Raw genomic sequence first — 19,995 nt, 5'->3', positions numbered from 1 at the left:
AGATTTTCTTCCTTCTTAGCATAAATGCTAAAAAAAAAGTGTTTCTATTCAGCACTCTGGGTTTTCCTATAATTTACGAAGGCTAAGTAGAGATGTTTTTCCTATACCTCTGCATGCTATGCTATGGAGACCTTGGCTTTGTGTGTGTATGTGTGTGTTGGGTAGATAAGATGAATGGCATCCTAGCATCATGGAATGTTTGGGTGGGAAGGGATCTTAGACACCAGCTAGTTAACCAACCTCCATTACCCAAGTCATATTTTCAAGCTCAGGTTTAAATATGTGAAAGCAGTAAAGCCATGAAGCTACGGAAATTGGAAGGAAGTTGGAAAGGGCAGTGACTTTATCCCTTGCCTTCACTCCTCTTCTATCTGAGACCTCAAGAAAAATGTCATTTTCCCTCCTTTTAAAGACTTCTTTGGGGAGAAAGGGACTTTCCATCTGCATCCCCAACAAGTACCAGGAAGCCGTAGGGGGAACGTGCACAACACTGTCGATAAGTCCACTCAGGAGTGAATGTTGGACAAGCATGAATGTCTGACCATTCTGGCTTTGCCTTCCTAGTCTGGCCATGATTCCACTTACCACAAAGAAATGACCTTCAGCACCCCCTAAAACTACCTGGGCAGCTTCCCATGATGTCAGGCTGTGAGTTCAAGTTTCTAGGTTAGGCCTCTGCGATCCTCTGCTCTGCTTGAGAATTGCTGGTGGCCATCAGGCCACCTGGACCCTGTGGCTGTCCTCAGGGGTCAGCTGCCTGGCCCTGGGCACTTTGGGCCCTTTTTGAAATTGTATGTTGGCCTCTGTGTAAGTGGCCACGTAGGACTTCAGTTTTTTAACTCAATATGGTGGTGCTACCTCTCTTTGATGCACACAATAACAAGGAAAGAACTACAAAGAAATAATAGCACACTATGTGTTAAAACGTGATTTTAGTCTTTCTTGTGTTGGGGTTTTGGGTATATTTTATGTGTTTTCCAAAAATATTATTTTTTTACACTGAAGAAAATAATTTTATCTTAAAAACAAAACTGTAGCCTTAGAACCTTTGTGTATTTGATAATCACCTTTTAAAAAGGATGACTTAGGATACTGATCTAGCTTTCTCTGAATTGTATTGGACACTTGGTGGCTAGAGAGCATTTGAAAGGTGGCTGGTCTATTCTAAGATGTGCTGTAAGTGAAAAATACACACCAGCTTTCAAAGACTTTAAACAAACAAGAGTGTAAAAGATCTCATGAACCATTTATATAATGATTGCATGTTGAAGTGGTAATAGTTTTCATATATTGGGTTAAATAAAATGTATTGCTAAAATTAATTTCACCTGTTTCCTTTTACTTTTTTTTGTGCTGCTACTAGAAAGTTTAAATTTACATATGTGGCTCATATTATAGCTGTTATCGTTTAATGCTTATTTAGAGTAAAGAGGTAGGGGTGTGGTTTTGCTTAAAATAGTATCTCTGGATATGGGGGGGGGTGGGTAGTGAAAAGTAGCAGGGATGGACTGAAGACTGCTGGAAGAGGTTGGAACTCTTTTCTCTCTCCCTTTGGTAAAAATATCAGCATGTATTTAAGTTTCCTGCTATCTACACAGACCATCCCTGGAGGCCTTGGCCTCTTGCAAGCTTCTTTCTCTTTACAATGGCTTCATCTTGTTTATCTCAATTCACTTTTCCTCCACACTTGGCATTCTGCCCACTGATATGTTTCTCACTGAGATAACTCTTTTCCTAAAATCCCTCACAGTTTATGTGGTGTTAAGGAGCTAGGGATCTTAGCAGTTGAATGTAAAGTAGAACACTAGGATCAAGCTCAGTAAGGCCACTCCAAGATATTTTTGATGCAGAAAAATTAAAGTCTTTTCTGTGCAGCTCTGGAATCCAGCTTCTTAAAAGTAAACTCTGTGAGGCAAAGCTGATTTATGCTGTTAGTAGTCAGAATAGTGGTTGCCCTGGGCTGGGGCTGGGAAGGGGTGGATAGTGACTGGGTTGGGGCGTATTCCTCTATTCTGGGTGCTGATTAACTGGGTTATGTTCACTTTGTGAAAATTAGATTGAGTTTGTGATGTGTATACTTTTGTGTACTTTTCTGAATGTGTGTTATACTTTGATAAAATTTAAAACAAAGCAAAGCGTAACAAAAACACCCTGCGAGGTGCATATTTTGGAGTGGAAAGCTGACAGTCCCGAGTGAGTGACCGCGGTGGGGTGGCCCCTGTTTGGTGAGAATGGCTACCAAGAGGGGCTGAATCCCCTTCCCGTGTGGACCTGGGCTCACAAGGCCTGTCGCAGGGTGGGGCCAGGTGGCCCCTGCAGGTAGCTTCCCACAATCATTGTGCTGGAGATTTGTGAGTTACCCACCTCAGAAAATTCACTTTAGTGTCTTATCTCTTATCTCTCCTCTTAGGGCATCCATCAACATAGAGACCAGGACCAGAACAGACCCACGTTTTTCTATTTTAATTTTTATTTTGCTTTTATTTTAAGGCCTCAAACCTCAGATTTCAAGGGGGAGAGATGTGAGAGCAGACTGTTGCTTACCAGAAGTCCTCTTCAGTTGTGAGGTGTGGGAAAGTCACACTCTTGGGAGGACTTGGAACTCTGTTTGCTGTCAGTAGACACCCTCAAGGAGGGGAGAGATGGCTCCCAGGTGACCAGGCCTGGCAGTTAAAATCTACAGGAATCCCCTGTGATGGTGAATCCCCTCTTAGCAAAGGCTGGGGAAGAGACTGCTGGGAGCAGAAGGGGGCTGGGAATGCTAATGCGGGAGGTTATTAGCCAGACGGTGGCTGGGAAACCAGAGCTGGGGGCAAGGGGAGAGGTTGGAGGAGCATAAGGGGAAATGAGTGAGGAAAATAAATAAATGAGATAAGCAACTTCATTTACTTCCTCCCTTACTACCCTTTTGGTTTGTGTCAGGGACTGTGGTCTCCTCCAGGATCTCCTCTTCAGGGGACAACAGCCTGGAGACTGATTTTGAAAACCAGGCCTGGAAAGGAAGTTGGCAGATGGTAGAAAGAAAGCCTGGTTCACACCCCAGCTCTGGCACTGCTGTATGTCTGCAGGCAGATTTCTTAATCTTTGTGAACCTCCACTTTCACATCCATATAATAGGATGATGATGATACTTACATATGATGTTATTGTGAGGAACTAATAGCATAATGCGTGTGAAACACACTTTGCAAGCCACGAAGTGCCTATTAGTTGTTTGGTTTTCAGCCAATGTGAACGAGACATGGCTCTGAGGTGTGTGGAAAGGAAATTGTTACCAATAACTCAAAGAAATCAAATTTACAGATGGCTCACTTTTACTTTAGAGCATCTTTAAAGGAGAAATGTTACCATGATTAAATTAATTAACCCCTACCACTCCCCTAACAGTTCACGTTGCCACTGTCCAAGAGAGAAGCACCTCAACAGAAAGCCAGGTCATGCAATTCCAAGTACCTGTCCTTGTGATATCAATTTTCAGCTCGAATCTGAGGTCAATTTCTTCTTAGTCCACACATGGGGCATTTCTATCCTACTCGGCCGTAACCCCATCCACACCAGTGAGGACACAGGGAAGGCTGCACCAGACTCATTTATTCCATAGCAGTCAATGCCTTCATGAGTTATTCTTAAATTGCTTGTTTAAACCCAGGGCAATGAATTTAACCTCTGTCAGACCTGCCTCTTCAAAAGCACTCCTTGCTTTGAAGATGTGATGTATCAGGGCGGCATGGGAGGGAGGAGTGGCCTGGAACAGCCTTGCTGAAAGTCTCTTTACTGCTCACTTTCCCTCTGGATGATCTCCACATGGTCTCTATGTAGATCATGAGCTATAAGAGGGCAAAGGTAGCATCTTAATGCCGTCTGCAAAGTCCTCACTGAGCACGGACTGGGGCCAGGCACCATGCTAATCATAAGCAATAGAGACACTGGCACTGCCTTCACTGATGATGGAGCTCACGATGCGTGCGGTGGGAAGACTGGCATTATGCAACTAACTACGTACATCATTAACTACCAGTGTGATGAGCATTGTGAAAGAGACATGCATGGCTCCTGGGGAACATTTCCGCGGATCCCTGAAGGACCACCCCCACAGTCCCAGGAAGGGTGTAGGGTGGTTAGGGTCAGATGTGGGGAGAGAATCCCAGGCAAAGGGAAGAGCATATATGAATGCCCTACCTGGAGAGAACATGATGCCACATACATGCTGCCTATCCTCAATCCACTCTCACGTCCTCATTCCGCCTCTTTCCTCTGGGACTCGGTCAATATAGTTTCTTGACTAGATCCAGAGAGGCTATGCCTAATTATGAAACCACCCCAATTTGTACATTTTCTTATTATACTCCAAAAATGTGCCCACATCCTTTTTTAACTCAATTTTGTTGAGATATATTTATACATCATATAATCCATCTAAAGTATACAATCAGTAGCTTACAGTGCATTCGTTGCCATGATCAGTTTAGAACATTTTCATCACTCCAGAAAAAGAAATAAAAATAAAAAAGAAAACTCAAAACATCCCATATCACTTATCCCCTCCATTCTTTTTGTTTGTTTGTTTGAAGTTGTATTCATACCCCATACAATCCATCCTAAATGTACAATCAGTGGCTCTTGGTAGAATCACATAGCTATGCATTTACCATGACTGTCAATATGAGAATATTCTCATTTCTTAAGGAAAAAAAAAAAACCTATGCCCCTTATATCCCCTAATTATTGACATTTAGCTTTGGTATAGTGCTTTTATTACGATTAATGAAAGAATATTACAATTTTACTGTTAACTATAGACCTTAGTTTGCATTAATTATATTTTTCCCATATACCACCCTATTATTAACACCTTGTATAGTGAGGTACATTTGTTCTAGTTCATGTAAGAACTTTCTTATATTTCTACAATTAACCCCCATCAATTTATAGGATATGTATTTCTACAATTAACCACATTCATTGTCCACTCCAGGTTTTGCTAAGTTATACAGTCCCGTTTTTATCCTCTACTTTTCATTCTGGTGACATACACGACTGTAGCCTTCCTCTTTCAACATACTCACACTCAGCATTGTTAATTACACTTACAGTATTGTGCTACCATCACACAGTATTGTGCTATCCTTTTCCAAACATTTACAATCAACCTTAATAAACATTCTGTACTCCTTAAGCATTGATTGCCCAATCTCTGCTGTCTTTCTATCGCCTGATAACCTATGCTTTCACATTTAACTCTCAGAATTTGCTCATTATAGTTAGTGTATATTTTTGAGACCATACAACATTTGTTCTTTTGTTTCTGGCTTATTTCACTCAACATAATGTCCTCAGGGTTCATTCATGTTGTTGCATGCGTCATGATTTCTCTCCTTCCTGCAGCTGCACAATATTCCATTGTATGTATACACCACGGTTTGCCATTCCACTCATCAGTGGATGGCCCCTTGGGCTGCCTCCATCCATTTTGCCTATGTCTTTTTGCCGTCCCCTCTCCACCCCTTATGCAAGTGGCCAAAAGAGAAGCCCTAAGAAAACACACACTTCCAGAGTTTATTATAGTCATTATGACTCAGTCCCCTTTTGAGGACTAGAATGTAACAGAGCTTCTCCTAAGATTCCTTGGGGACTTGAAGGACTTTTTCCCACCAGCTATGGAAGTGAGATTATAAAAATCCATCTCTTTCTTAAAAGAAAGGAAGAAGAAACCCTCTGAATTCAAAGTTCTGATTATTCAAAAGACAGAGCACTTGCTCCACATTTTCATCTTCTCTCCCCACACCTGCCTTTTCTCCCTCATTCCCTTTTTCTTTATTTCTCTGAAGTAGTAATAAGCAAAATAGAGAAGTTGGTTTTAGTCTTGACTCTGGTGACCTGGCTTGTGGTCTTGGCCAAGGAACTTCCCCTCTCTCTGCCTCAGTTTCTTCAAATGCAAAATGAGAAGTTGGCTCACAGGTATCTGGTTTCCTTGAAGCACTAACATTCTTTGGTTCTCATAGGAGAACCTCAACAAATAAGCTACTCATGTGGCAGCTCCAAGTCCAACATGAAAAGCCAGGGTCAACTGAAAATCTCCCTTCTCAGGAGAGAAACTGGGGGCAAGGCCCTCCTCCTCCTCATGGATAACATTGGCATCAGCAGAGGGTCTCTCGTCTTCTGGCCAGCTCGGCTCCCTCCCACTTTTGCCTACACTGCACTTCTTCTGTCTTTAGAATTCCTCTCTAGAAATCCCTCCCTTCTAGAAACACCTTCCGTTCCCCAGCTGAGTCCCCACTCCAATGAAAGACGAACGTGCAGACTGCGACTCACACCTCAAATGCCCCCTCCTCCAGGGTACAAGTTGGCAGCACAAATGAGACAGAGGTCAAGTGAGGTGCCCAGGCTTGTGCAGGGTGCCAGGGAGGGCCATGGGCTCTCGCTTCAGCTCAGGGGCAGCTTCCACTCAGCGCCAGCCTATCACTGTCATTCTGGAATAAGTGAGCAGGGTTACTAGATAGCCTGATCTTTCAAGAGAAGCCAGAAATTAGTATTTTTAAGTCAGTTGTGGCTCAATTTTTACAAAACACTACATGGACCAAACACAAAACTCTGTGGATCAGACTCCATCTAAGGCTACAGGTTTGCTACCTGTGGGCACAGGCAAAGTATTGGGTCCTTTATACATCTGCACTGTATTTGCAAAACATATTATACTATCTGTGTATTCATTCATTTAGCAATTATTTGTCACTTGCCATCTGATGGCAGTATGTAGGGTGCTATGGTGACACAGACTCATAAAAAAGGAATGACAGTGTGATGTGCTCAATGCCCAGCTGGGTTAGGTGTTTCTCGTCTGTGCTCCCACAGCACCTGCACACACTGTTGTCATGGCATGTAACACCTGGCTGGAAATTCACGATTTGTCTGGCTGTGTCTTCCCAGCTGCCTGAGGACTGGAACCATATATTTTAGATCAGTACTTCCGGTATATAACAGAGCTGACACATAATAGTGGCTCCAGAAAAGCATATTAACTGACAACTGACTGCAAACCCACTGATTGGGTTTCAAATGAGTGTTTCTCTTTGCTTTTCTTTTAATAACCCTTCCTCAACCCAAGTTTTATAAATCCTTTTGCTAAAAAAAATCTGAAAAATAAAAATTTTAAAAAAGCTAATGCTAACTCTTCCAATTAAGCTATTTTATTTCTATCCTAAAACCCCCAGCAAAAAAAGAAGAAGAAGAAAAAAAAAACATTTGAGGAAGCAAATCCTCAGAAATAAATAGAAATAAAAGCATTATTTCTGCCTGTGACTTCTCTAATGAAAAATAAATATTTATGTGAAATTTCCGTAATAAAAAGTTTAAAAAAAACATTATCTCTGAAAGCCAAAGTCACTCATTCATTCAAAAAATGTCAAGATGAGTAACATTACCCCCATTTAACAGAAGAGAGCCCTATGGGACAGATTTTTTAAATCCATATTAATGTGAAATCTCAGTGTAGTGGAAGAATCATTGCTTTAGGAGTCAGATCACCTGGGTTCTAGTCCACCATTGCAACTCTGAGATCTTGAGTACACTAGTGAACACATCTGGGCCTCAGTTTCCCTTACAGTAAAAGGAGAGGTGATTAGAGGCTCTCTAGAGGGACTTGTGCCTTTCATGGTGTGTAATTCCAGGCAACCAGCTGGCTCTTCTGAAACCACCTTGCCCAGCAGGAAGAAAAACAGAAGGAACTATGTGAGCATCTTGCCTCTCTTGACAGGTATGTCCACAGCTCTGCTTGCCACAGGAAAACATAGTGAGTAATGGTGTGCAAATCTCACCTCCTTCCCACTTCCTCAAGGATGAAAGGAATGTTTTAAACATATTGAAACACAATGTAACGCACAAGCAGACAATACCAGAGTCCATTTAACAGCACTTTGATGCTTGACATATTTATCTGGATTTCAATTTTTTAGGCTGAAACCCTGTGCCTCCCCATTCACTCTGCAGCATTCTCTTGCTGGGACTTTGGAGGCATCCATTAGGAAAGCGAGCACAAGGGCAAGACAAGTTTTGGATGAAAACTGAGGAATCCTCCCTCAGGGGAGGGGGAAATCTGGCACTATCAATAACATTAAGTCTATAAAATTGTTTTCCTCTGAGATTAAAAGCTGGCTCATTGTACTATATTTATCACTCAGCAAATCCCATTAATTGTCTTATTCAAAATTTCCATTGCCTACCAGTGACTTCTTTGGCCCATGACCTGTCATATTTCTTATATTGTTGGTATACTGAATTTCCACTACTAGCACTCATTTATTAAAAACAAAACACAACAAAACAAGCAAAACTTGGTAAATAGCAAGCCCCTATTTTCTTCTTAAACTTCCTTAAGAACTGTGAAGTGTTAAGAAAGTTGTTAATGAGGCCTTTCCACCTTTTTTAGAAATGTCTTACAGCAATCCCGCAATTAGGGGTTTCCTAAAAAAAAGTCGAAAATAGATGCTGTGAAAGCTTTGAGTTATATAAAAGGTGGTGAACGAGCACAGAATACTGGCTTCCTCTCCAGACCCCAATCTTGAATATGTGAGCGGGATCTGGTGGACCCTGGAACCTAAGAGAAAAACTCTAAGGATTTAGGGAGACTGGGAAACAGCAAGGTAGAGTGGAAGAGAGAAAAGTTTCACAGACAGTGGGTGTGCCTGGAAAGTACTTTCCAGTCTGGTCCTCATCCCTCCTACATATTGTCTTGGGTGGGCGCTGACCACCCCATGAATGCTATAGGGCAGGAAATAACGAGGCAGCAGAGTACCCTAGATCCTGACAGGGGTGGCCAGGAGAGGCTGTGGTGAGCAGCCCCACACCAAAAGACCCTGCCGATGCTTTGGCTTCAATTACCACAGAGAAAGACAGACTTGAATAAAGAGCAGTGCCAGGGTAGAGGTTCTGGGAGTTTCCTTGAGGGTCAGGGTTAAATAGGTTGAATGTGACTATAGCCAAATTTCAACATCACCCTGAAGTGAGGCATTCCCCCTCTCCCAACTCACTTTGAGGCCATAAAGTCTAGGATATAGGCTTTTAACCCTCCTCCAAGGTATGTAGTACCAGTAATGGAAACTTTAGTGAATATGAGTTCAGAAGGAAAAAAATGAGACTTCTAAAGAACACAAACATTCTGAAAGAAAGGCCACAAGCTGGAAATATATATCAAAAGAAGAAGAATTAATGGACTGGACAGAACAAGAATGTTAAATAAGCATAATAAACTTTCCTAAGAAAAGATATTGGAAACATGACACAGGAACAATAACTTATGAATAAGAACCAAATGGAAACATTGAAATATAATAGTTAAAATAAAGAACTCAGTGGTTAGGTTGAATAGCAGAATAGATACAGATTAAAGGACAGATGAATAAGAAGATCAGGTCAAGGGAATCTCCCAGAAAGCTCTGCAAGAGATAAGGAAGTGGGAAAGAATGAAAGAAAAGTTAAAAGATGTGTAGGATAAAAGCAGAAGCATCCACATTGACGATAGGAACCCTAGAAGAAGAGAAAAAGAAAGTAAATGGGAGAGAGAAATATTAAAAAATACAAATAAGAATTTCCCAGAAATAAGAAAAATAAGAACCTCAGGTTGAAAGACCCATAGAATCCTAAGAGAAAGAAAAACTGGACATCTTAATAATCTAATTTATATTTTAGTTTAACTTAAGACTATCAAAGAAAAGAGAAAAATTCTAAACACTTCCAGGGAGAAAAGGCTAAACATCTACAAAGAAACAAGAATCAAATTGGCAACAGAATTCTCAACGGCAACACTCTGCACAAGAAAACAATGCAATAAAATTTTCAAAGCATTGAAGGAAATGAACTTTGAACCTAGAATTTTATATTCTGCTAAACTATTTCTTAAATGTGAACATGAAAAAAATGTGTTCTCAGGCATACAAGGCCATAGAAAATTTAATGCCAAAAGTACTCCAACCAGAAGAAAAAGAATTCCAGGAGGAAGCGCTGAGATAGGGCAAACAGGTAAATGAATAACATAGTGAAGTTTATTGTTGCCTATGTAACAGGTGAAAAACTCAGAAAACACTGAATTAAAGCTCTATGATAACAATATTAAGGGAAATGGGGAAAGACCAGAGGGAACAAAGAATATGTAAACGTCTGTCCTATTTGGGAGAAGATGATGTTATCAATACCCTTAAGAAATAGAGGCAAAAATGAATATAGGCTCTTAATAAGTTGGAAGTAAAACCACAAAAATATAAGTAGAATGTAAAACTTTCAAATCAGCTGCAAAAAATAATTTAATCTAATGAATGGAAGACATTATAAGGGAAGAAAGCATAGACATAATTAGAAAGCATGAAATACTACTGTTTAGCTGCTGGGGGGTACCTGCAAGCAGGTGTGATGACAACAGAAGCCAAAAGAAGCTGGAGCTGAACCCACCTGTGACATGCTTGGGTGAAGAGCCGTTGCTGGGGCAAGCCACAGGAGCAGCAAGTAAATGGGGAAAAGAAAATTTCTTTTCCCCTTCTGTTTTCTAATCTTCTTCTAGTGCCACCTACTGCAAGACTGGCTGAAATCCAGCTGGCCAGTAATAAATGTGGTTTGCAGAGTCCCAACCACAGATTTACAAAGCAGAGTATCGAACGCTGTGTTGAGAGACAATAGCCCTATAACCAGCATAGCCATCTACCAAAATCCTAAAGTAAACATCACACCTAGTGAGGAAACTCTAGAAACTTACCCTTTGAAAATCAATAGTTATACTATTAGAAATAAAAAGAGAGCTCAACAAAGTTGCCAATACAAGACGAACATTAAAAATGTCAACTGTGTTTCTCAGCATCGTGATAACCAACAAGATATTATTCTCAGTCGCAGCAAAATTGATATTGCATCTAATAATTAATCTAATAAAGAGTGCATAAGATATTTATGCAGAGAAAAATTTTAAACTCTAATAAAGACATATAAGATGACATAAAATATGGAGAGAATTACCGATTCATAGATGGCATAAGAATAATATTATATTGTGCTTTCCATTTGTTCTAAGATGTTTACACATTTTAGCTTATTCAATCCCCATTATGTAGTATGTGGTGGTTGAGAAACTAAGAAGCAAAGAGGTCAAGCAACCTGCCAATGTTGCAGACAAGCCATTTAATTTGAACCTAGACTCCAGACTTGCTGTTAGACTGTTGGAGTCACCTGTTGGAACTGCAGGTTAGAGTCCCTGCTCTTCGTCACAACTTCACACGAACTTCTCTTATACTGGACAACTAAAGATTGTAAAAGCTGAGCCTTTTCTCCAAATCAAGCTATAAATTTAATGAAATGTCATCATAATTCCAGTAGAATTCTTTGGGAGAAATCTTTTAAAAGTTAACTTAAAATTAATGTGTAAGTATAAAAATCCATGAATGGCCATAGCAATTTTGATTTTAAAAAATGAGGATCATTCCCATCAGATAAATTAGATATGCAAAATGCCAAGTACCTCAGATAGGCTGAACATAAAACAATGGATAATGGTACACAATACAAACAATAAAAATAAAATAGCAAAAATAGCAATAAAAATAGCAATAAAAACAGAGGAATGCTGACTCAGAACAGAGAAATAAACCAAGGGAAAGAATAGACATGGCAGAAACAACTGACATGTGGAAAATAGGCTCATGACATAGTTTATTTATGAAGAATCAGAAATACTGAAAGGGAGAAGACAGTGTAACAGCATCTTTAAATGACTCACAGAAAAAAAAACCTGTTAACTCAGAATTCTATATTTGGTGAAAAATTTCTTCATAAATGAAGGCAAAATAAAGACATTTTCAAATAAGATAAAATTTTCCTCAGTAGACCTGCACAACAAGAAATACCAAAGGAAGTTCTTCAGGTTCAAGGGAAATGACACCAGATGGAAACATGAATATCCAGGAAGGAATGATAAATTTGTGGGTAAAATAAAAGACAATTCTCTTTTTCTTCTTTTCATTTTTTTAAAAAACTGTTTAAAGCAAAAATTATAGCACTGTAATTTGGTTTTATAATGTAATTGTGTGTGTGTGTGTGTGTGTGTGTGTGTGTGTGTGTATAACATTAGCACAAAGGCCAAGAGTGGGGTAAATAGATCTATACTGTTGCAGTGTTCTTAATTTCATACAATATTAACTCTAAGTGATAAAATGCATATGTAATCCCTAGGACAATTACTGAATAGAAAATGCAAAGAGGTACAGCTTAAAAGCCAGTAGAGGAGGTAAGATGGGATGCTAAAAAATATTCAGTCAACCCAAAAGAAGGCAGAAAAGTAAGAACAGAGAAATAAAAAAATCAAATGGGAGAAATACAAAACAAAGAGCAAAATGGTAAATCTGAATCCAACATATCAATGACTACACTCAATGTATACTAAATTACACTTCATGTAAACCCTCCAATTAATAGACAGAGTTTGTCAGAGTGGATGAAAAAGCAAAACCCAACCATATGTTGTCTGCAAGAGAAGTGTCTTAAATATAAGGAATTAGATGTGCTGAACATAAAAGAATGGATAATGATACACAATGCAAACAATAAATATAAGGAGCTTGAATGGCTATATTGCTATTAGGCAAAATAAACATCAAAGCAAGAGACGGTGCCAGAGATGAGAGATATTTCATTATAATAAAAGGGTCATTTCACCAGGAAAGCATAACAACCCTAAACAAGTATGTGTCTAATAGCAGAGGTGCAAAATATGTGAAGCAAAAATTGATAGAACTAAAGAGAGATATAAACAATTCCACAATCATAATTGAAGACATTTTTAGCATCTCTCTCAGAACTAGACAAAAATTCAGTAAGGATACAGAAGATCTGAACAATATTATTAACCCACCTTGATATAAATGACATTTAAGGAACACTATAACCAATATCTGTAGATTACAAATTCTTTTCAAGTGCGTATGAAACATTTACTAAGATAGACCATATGGTGCAATATAAAATAAGACTGAAAACATTTCAAAAGTTTGAAACTATTCAGAGTATGCTCTCTACCATGATGGAATTAGATTGGAAATCATTAACAATAAAAAATATTATATATTGGTATGTATGGTTTTATATTGTATTGGGAAACATATATTTATATATGTACACACATGCATATTATATTGGGAAAAGACCTAATATTAAACCTAAGTTTCCACTTTATGAAACTAGAAAAAAAAGAGCAAATTATACCCAAAGTAATAGAAGGAAAGAAATAATTAAGATATAAGAATAAAAATGACATTGAAAATAGAAAAACAACAAAAATCATTAAATGAAATTTTTAAAAAATTACTGAAATGAAAATGTATGCCCACAAAAGTATCTGCAAGAAGCTTTACTCATAGTAGCCATCAACTGAAAACAATTCAATTGCCTATGAACAGATAAATCAATTGTGATATATTCACACAAAGGAATACTAGCTAACAATAAAATGGGAAGAATGGCTAGGCATGCAACAACATGGATGAATCTCAGACATGTTGAATATGAGAAGCCAAATATAAGGGAGTACATGTTATCTGAATCCATTTGTTGAGGTCAGAAGCAGGCAAATAGACAAAAATCTAGGGTGGAAAAAAAAACTAAAAATGGTTGTTTCTGGTGAGAGAGCAGTTGATGAAGGAACTTTGTGGAGTGAAAGAAATGTTTTATATTTTGATAGTGAGTTGTTTGGGTGAAATGGGTGTATTTGTTTGCCACAACTCATCAAATAATATACACTTAAGGTTTATGTATTTCACTCCTGAAAATTTTATGTCAAAAAAGGTAAAAAATGTTAAACTAGTTAGTAGGTTTGCTTATTGAAGTGATACAGGGTTAGCAAAAGAGAAAATACTTTGAGGATAGTGGGAGCTAGGTTGCTCAGTGTTGGAGAAGGAGGGTACAAATACAGCAAGGAGGAAGAGTAGAAGGTACCTTGTGTTGTTGGATGAGATACGAGGTATCAGTGTGAGCTCAAGGATTCATATAAGTCATGTATATTTCCTGTCCTGTGTCCTCTGAGAGGACCCAGAAGCCATTGCTATACCAGGGGCAATGATCCCATTTCATGTCCAGATCTCCCAGATTTTGGTTTCTAAATACCATTTTCCATGAAAGCAAATCAGGGATTTTGGGAGAAAAGGTTTATTCCAGGCTGGGGCAGAAAAAAGTAGAAGATGAGCCTGGAACATCTTGTTGTGCCAGAAATTCAGGAAAGCGCAGTCAATAATGTACATATGTAAAAAGGCTACTGGATTTAGTTTGAAGTGGCTGTCACTTGCCAAATCTGTGACAATTTTGTAATCAACATAAGTAATAATAGTAATGGATTATAACTCATTAAATAATATGAGAATCTATAAATCATACTATATTAATAAATGAATAAATAAATAAGTGTGGGTAAAGGGCAAGCTCTTCCTTACAATAGAAAAATCAATGGATACTAAAAGTAATGAATAAATGTGTGATGAATAACAATTTTACATAGTTTCAAAGTATCATCCAATGTATTACTTATTATTTACAAGGGAAAAAATGAAAGGAGATTAAAGAGACATGATAGCACAATGCAATGCATGGTCCTGGATTGGATACTGGATTGGGAAAGCAAAATAGCTATAAAGGACATTATCGGAACAATTGACAAAATTTGAATATACAATCTGGATTAGATAATCATATTGTATCAATGTTAAATAATCTGATTTTGTTCATGAAAGAGAATGTTCTTGTTCTCAAGGAAGTAAACACTGAAATATTTAAGGATAAAGGGGCCTGATAATATCTCCAACTTACTCTTCAATAATGAAAAAAAATGCACATGCATAAATTAGATAGTTGATAGAGAACAATAAAGAAAATGGAACAAAATTAAACAAGTGGCAAATCTCAATAAAGAGCATATATTAGTTCCTTTGCAGTGTTATTTCAACTTTTTCTGTAAATTTGAAATTGTTTCAAAATAAGTTGCCAAGAAAATCAATGGGGAAAGCATTGATTGTCTAATGTGGGCATAGTGGGGAATTAAAGACAACCATGTCTGTTCCTAAGGAAATGGATTAGTGTAAGATGGTATAGGCAAATAATGGCATATAAGGCAGTAGTCAGAAGTATATATATATATCTCAACATGAATATATCTTTGAAATATACCACCACATGATAAAAATAAGAAATAGAATGAGATCTATAGCCCAATACTATCTGTGTAAATTTGGCACACACAGGTGCATGCATAACTAAAGAACTTACATTAGTCACTCTGGGACGGGTGCTTATGGAGAAGAGGAAAATGGGAGTCAGACTAGAGGAATAAGGGGAGGAAATAATAAAGTAAAATAAAATAATAAAGGAATCTTGAGAGAACTGATGATAGCATGACATGGACCAAGAAATATGATTAATTTAGCTATTTGCCACTGGTGCCAGAAAAAAAGAGGTGGGGGGGAGTGATGGAAGAAAGGAAAGAAATGCTGAGTCCCTTTCAAGATGCCTCCTGAACTCAGACTTTTATCCATTGGTTCACTCATAAAACACAGACTGTGTACCAGACACCTTGCTCAATGCTGGGTAAGTGGTTTGGACAAGACAGGAGCAGTCCCTGCCCTCACTAGGTTTATAGTTCAGGAAACTAACGCAGAGTGAGTGGTAATCATGTGCAATAGAGAAGGCTATGGATGATGTTTGGTTTGACAGGAACAGAGTTCAGAATAACCATTTGTTCTGAGTTTTCCCTTGGCTCCATTAGTCCTGCTTATAAGAATGGGTGACAAGAAGCCACTTTACCGTTTCCCCTCAGTTTGTACTTCCTTGCCATTTGCAGTATTTCCTCTTAAATCCTGGTGTCTGTAATGTCCCACCAGTTTTGTTTTATTTGGATCCACTTGATATGTTAAACTAATCCTGTGTACTGCTAAGTCATAGAATTGTGATGCCCGAGTTGGGAGACTCCTCAGTGGATTTGAATTGGACTCTCATTGCCCCTACCATTGATCTGGCGCTTCTGTCTTTGCTACAGTGCTGGTGGACGTGTCTCCTCCTTCCTGTGCGAGTGTAAGGTCTTTCCACTATCCTCAGGCCCACCATGATACTCTGAATATATTAAACTTAAATAATTTGAATTAATAAGTAAATGAAGACTTGCTAAAATTATGTTTGGAATAATTTAGTTGTGACCTCCTGATCCTTGGTTTCTACTGATGCCTACAGTGAGATGTAATCAGTGCTATTGTAGGCTGCACAGAAGGAAAAAATTTAAAGCACTTTTACAAATCTTAGCGTGAGCTTTGTCAGCCGTCAGCAGCTCAGAATCCAACTAATAAGAAATATATTTTCCCACAGACAGTGGAAGGCAAAACACATTGTTCATACTTTTGAAAAAAAAAAAAGAAAGAAAGAAACAATAAAAATAAGATATTGTGAGGGCTTTGAAGTGCTTGAGGCACAATGGCAGGTTCCTTTGTAGAACAGCGGATTTTCCTAATGCCACTCAGCCAGATTCTTATCAAACATTTCTGAGCAGGAGACAATAAAAATGACCCAACATGAATAAAGGAACAGATGAGAAATGTGCCGTGGTAAAAGCTGAAAAGAAGGCAGGCAAGTGCCTGGGTCCTCGTTGAAAACAAATAGCCCTAGGTGGGGACAGAGGCACGCTTACCGTCAGCATGCTTTTTATAGCTCTGATCCGGAATTGTTTTCCCTTGAAAATGAATGGTGTGCCGGGGAAAGCTGCTTGCCTTTGTACTCTGGCCTTTTCACTGCACCACACAGCTGTTTTAATGAGTTATTTCTCATAGTTGCCCTACAAGGCCATCATCAATATCCCTACCTTGGAGGCAGGGCTCGAGGGGAGCAAAGGCTGAGAAGTGACTCAGTAACGGGACTTAAATATGTGAGGGTCACGTGACTGTGGGTGGCAGGCTGCTGTCCTCAGGGGTCTTTCCCCAGTTCGAGTTCAAATTCGGAGGAGAGGGTGTGAGCAGAGCTGCATCGGGGATGGGAGTGACATTAGAGCCAAAAAAGAGTTCATGGCTTATGGAAAGAATGCTCCCTGCAATGTCGTGAAGCTCTCTGAGGGCAAGAATCTGATTTCTGCCTTTTGGTTTGTAACCAGCCCAGAACCTACCAGATAGACATGCTCCCAGAAAATAAAGGCCTGATTGGTTGACTAGTGGATGTTATGGAAAACTCTTTATGTAGGGATCTTTCAACCAAAGCTGGAGATTCAGTGATCTGGGCTGATTTGATCCACCAGGAAGAAAGGACCAAATGATTCCACAAGGTCACTGCCAGTTCTTGGGTTCCAAAATTAGCTTCAATCTGATGTTGCCTCTGTTCATTTCAAAATGAAGCCAAGTCGACACTTCTTGATCATCTACTATGTGAAAGGCTAGGCGCTGGGTAAACTGCAGAAATAAATTAGTCGTGGCTCCAGCCCTCAAAAAGCCAAAGCTGGAATTCCAGGGAGAGAGACATATCTATAACTCCTTACAATACAGGTATTTGAGAACATAGGAAGTGCTACCTTGAAATCCAATCCAAAGTTCATGAGACCGTGGAAGAGGAAGTGATGAATTCCAGTTGGGAAATTGGTGGTGGAGGGATAATGATAACACGAACTATGCACCATGCAGATGAAAGAATTTTGCTTGGGTTATTTGATTTAATCCTTACAACAACCTTATACAAAAGTACTAACGTTTTCATTTTACTCATGATAATATCAAAACACAGAGAAGTTAAGGAACTTACCCAAAGTCACACAGGGAGCAAGCAGCAGAGGCAGGATTGAATCCCGCAAGTCTGACAGAGTTTAAGTTAAATAAAGGAAATTAATGTATTTAGCACAGACTATTTTCTAGTCTCTTGATCAGGTGTATATTATTCATTTATTTCTCAAGATAACTCTGGATATATATATATGTAATCATCCCCACTTTACAAATCTGAGAATCAAAGAGATAAGTAACCTGACCAAGTTACATGACTAATAAATATGTCATTTCCACTATGCACAATGCTGCCTCCAGAAGAAAATGGTCAGTGGTCCCTCAGTGTCTCAGGAACCCCAGGCAGCCAGAGAGCTCCAGCTGAAGGCAGTTGAAAGATCTCAGGCATGGACACGGGAAAATCTCCAGCCCCAAAGATGAACTGCCACCCGAAAACCTGCCGCAACAGCAGTTTGCAGGCAGAGCTTCCATAGGGTGGTTGTATTAGTTTTTTACAAATCACCACAAATTTAGCAGCTTAAAACCACACAGATTTACAATTTCACAGTTTCTATGAGTCAGGAGTCTGGGCACAGCCTAGCTAGGTCCTCTGCTCAGGGTCTCACAAGGCTTCAGTTAAGGTATCGGCCGGCTGCGATCTCATCTGAAGCACAGGACCCGTGTCCAAGTTCATTCAGGATGTTGGCAGAATTCAGTTCCTTGTGGTTGCAGGATAGAGGCCTCAGCTCCTAAACACTGCCCCTCTCCTTAGGCAGTTCACAATATGGCTGTTTGCTTCTGCAAGGACAACAGGAGAGTGAATCTCCCCTGAGGAAGGACCCAGTCCCTCTGTTAAGGGATTTCACCTGATAAAGTCAGGCCCACCCAAGTTAATCTCCCATGGGATTAACTCAGAATCAACTGATTTGCAACCTCAATTGCATCTGTAAAAACCCTTATCTTTGCTATATAATCTAACTTGATCATAGGAGTGATATCCTTTCATATTCACAGGTCCCACCTGCACTCAAGGGGAATGGGTTACATAGGGTGTGTACACAGGGGGTGAGAATTTGGGGGCCGTCTTAGAATTCTGCCCACTGCAATGGGCCTATCCTAGTGCTGTGGAGACCATGGCCTCCTTCTGGCTATAACAAGACCCCATTATCTAGGCAGGGCCAGAGCAGAGTCTGTTTATGAATCAAGGGTTCTTTGGAATTCCCTTTCTCCGTTGCCCCTTATAAAGGGCTTGCACAGCACCCATCAGTGAGTTTTGACAATGGGTCAGCATTTCTGATGAAACATTTCATGGGAAAAGGGTGACATTTATGTCTAAATGTTGATTTGGTGGTTAGCTCTGGTGATTATCTTTTAATTATCTTTGCTTCCCCTCTCCTCCATTGTTGTCAGCAGTCCAGACTTAGATATACAAATTATTTGTTGAAAGAGCTAAAAAGGAAAAGGCCAAGGTTAACATCTAATAATTGAAAGGATATGAAGCAACAAATATGGAGACATCTTAATGTCAATTGATGGGATTGGCTTCTAAAATTGAAGATTAAGTCTTTAAGCAGACTTGAGAAATAGTATTTCAGTTCAACCAAGGAACTCTTATAAATGCAATGTGATTGCTTTCTCTAGGGTCATCTATTAGGATCCAGTCATAGGTTATTTTTGTTTGGTTTGATTTACTATTTACACAGGCACACACACACTTAGTCCAAAAGGAGTTGGGCAATTAAAGGACAAGCCTGTGACTCTACGCAAATTTGAAAGTAAATTAGGTATTTCAATCTCATTCAAAAGTGTTCAACATTTCAAAATCCTGAGACAGTTTATGCAATAGTAATGCCAAAATAGAAGCAGTCTTTGCTCCAAAGTCAACTCGGATGGTGAGTCAGTTTTACTGAACAAAAAAACACTATTAGGGTATCCTTAGAATGCAGAGGAGTTTGTTCCTAGCAGCCTCCAGTCTTTGAGTTATTAACTCTGATCAGAACACTGAATCTCTCAGAGGCTCATCTCCTAGAGCTGGGTGAGAAAGGTTTTGACTAGGGAGAAGGATAGAGGGATTTGGGGGTCTTGACATCTGGGGCCCAGCCTGGGACTAGTGTGGGCCTGGAAAATTCTTTCAGTCCTTCTCTTTTCCTAACCTCCCAACCATTCCAAACTGCCTCCACCTCGAAGGCCGTGATCCCTTTAAATATCTTCCTGGGTCTGTAATGAAGATGCTTATAAATATAACAAGAAA

The 19,995-nt window shown here is 39.3% G+C and overlaps 1 protein-coding gene across 2 annotated transcripts in view; it reads left to right on the top strand.

The window, feature by feature from the left end:
• MTARC1 (mitochondrial amidoxime reducing component 1) overlaps positions 1-19,995 on the top strand; it is a 65,096-nt gene that overhangs the window by 30,897 nt on the left and 14,204 nt on the right. The window lies entirely within an intron of this gene.

This window comes from Choloepus didactylus, chromosome 2, assembly GCF_015220235.1.
Source record: "Choloepus didactylus isolate mChoDid1 chromosome 2, mChoDid1.pri, whole genome shotgun sequence".
NCBI classification, from domain to species: Eukaryota; Metazoa; Chordata; class Mammalia; order Pilosa; family Megalonychidae; genus Choloepus; species Choloepus didactylus.
The sequence above is the reverse complement of the archived record's forward strand: the minus strand, read 5'-3'. Positions and strand labels throughout refer to the sequence as shown.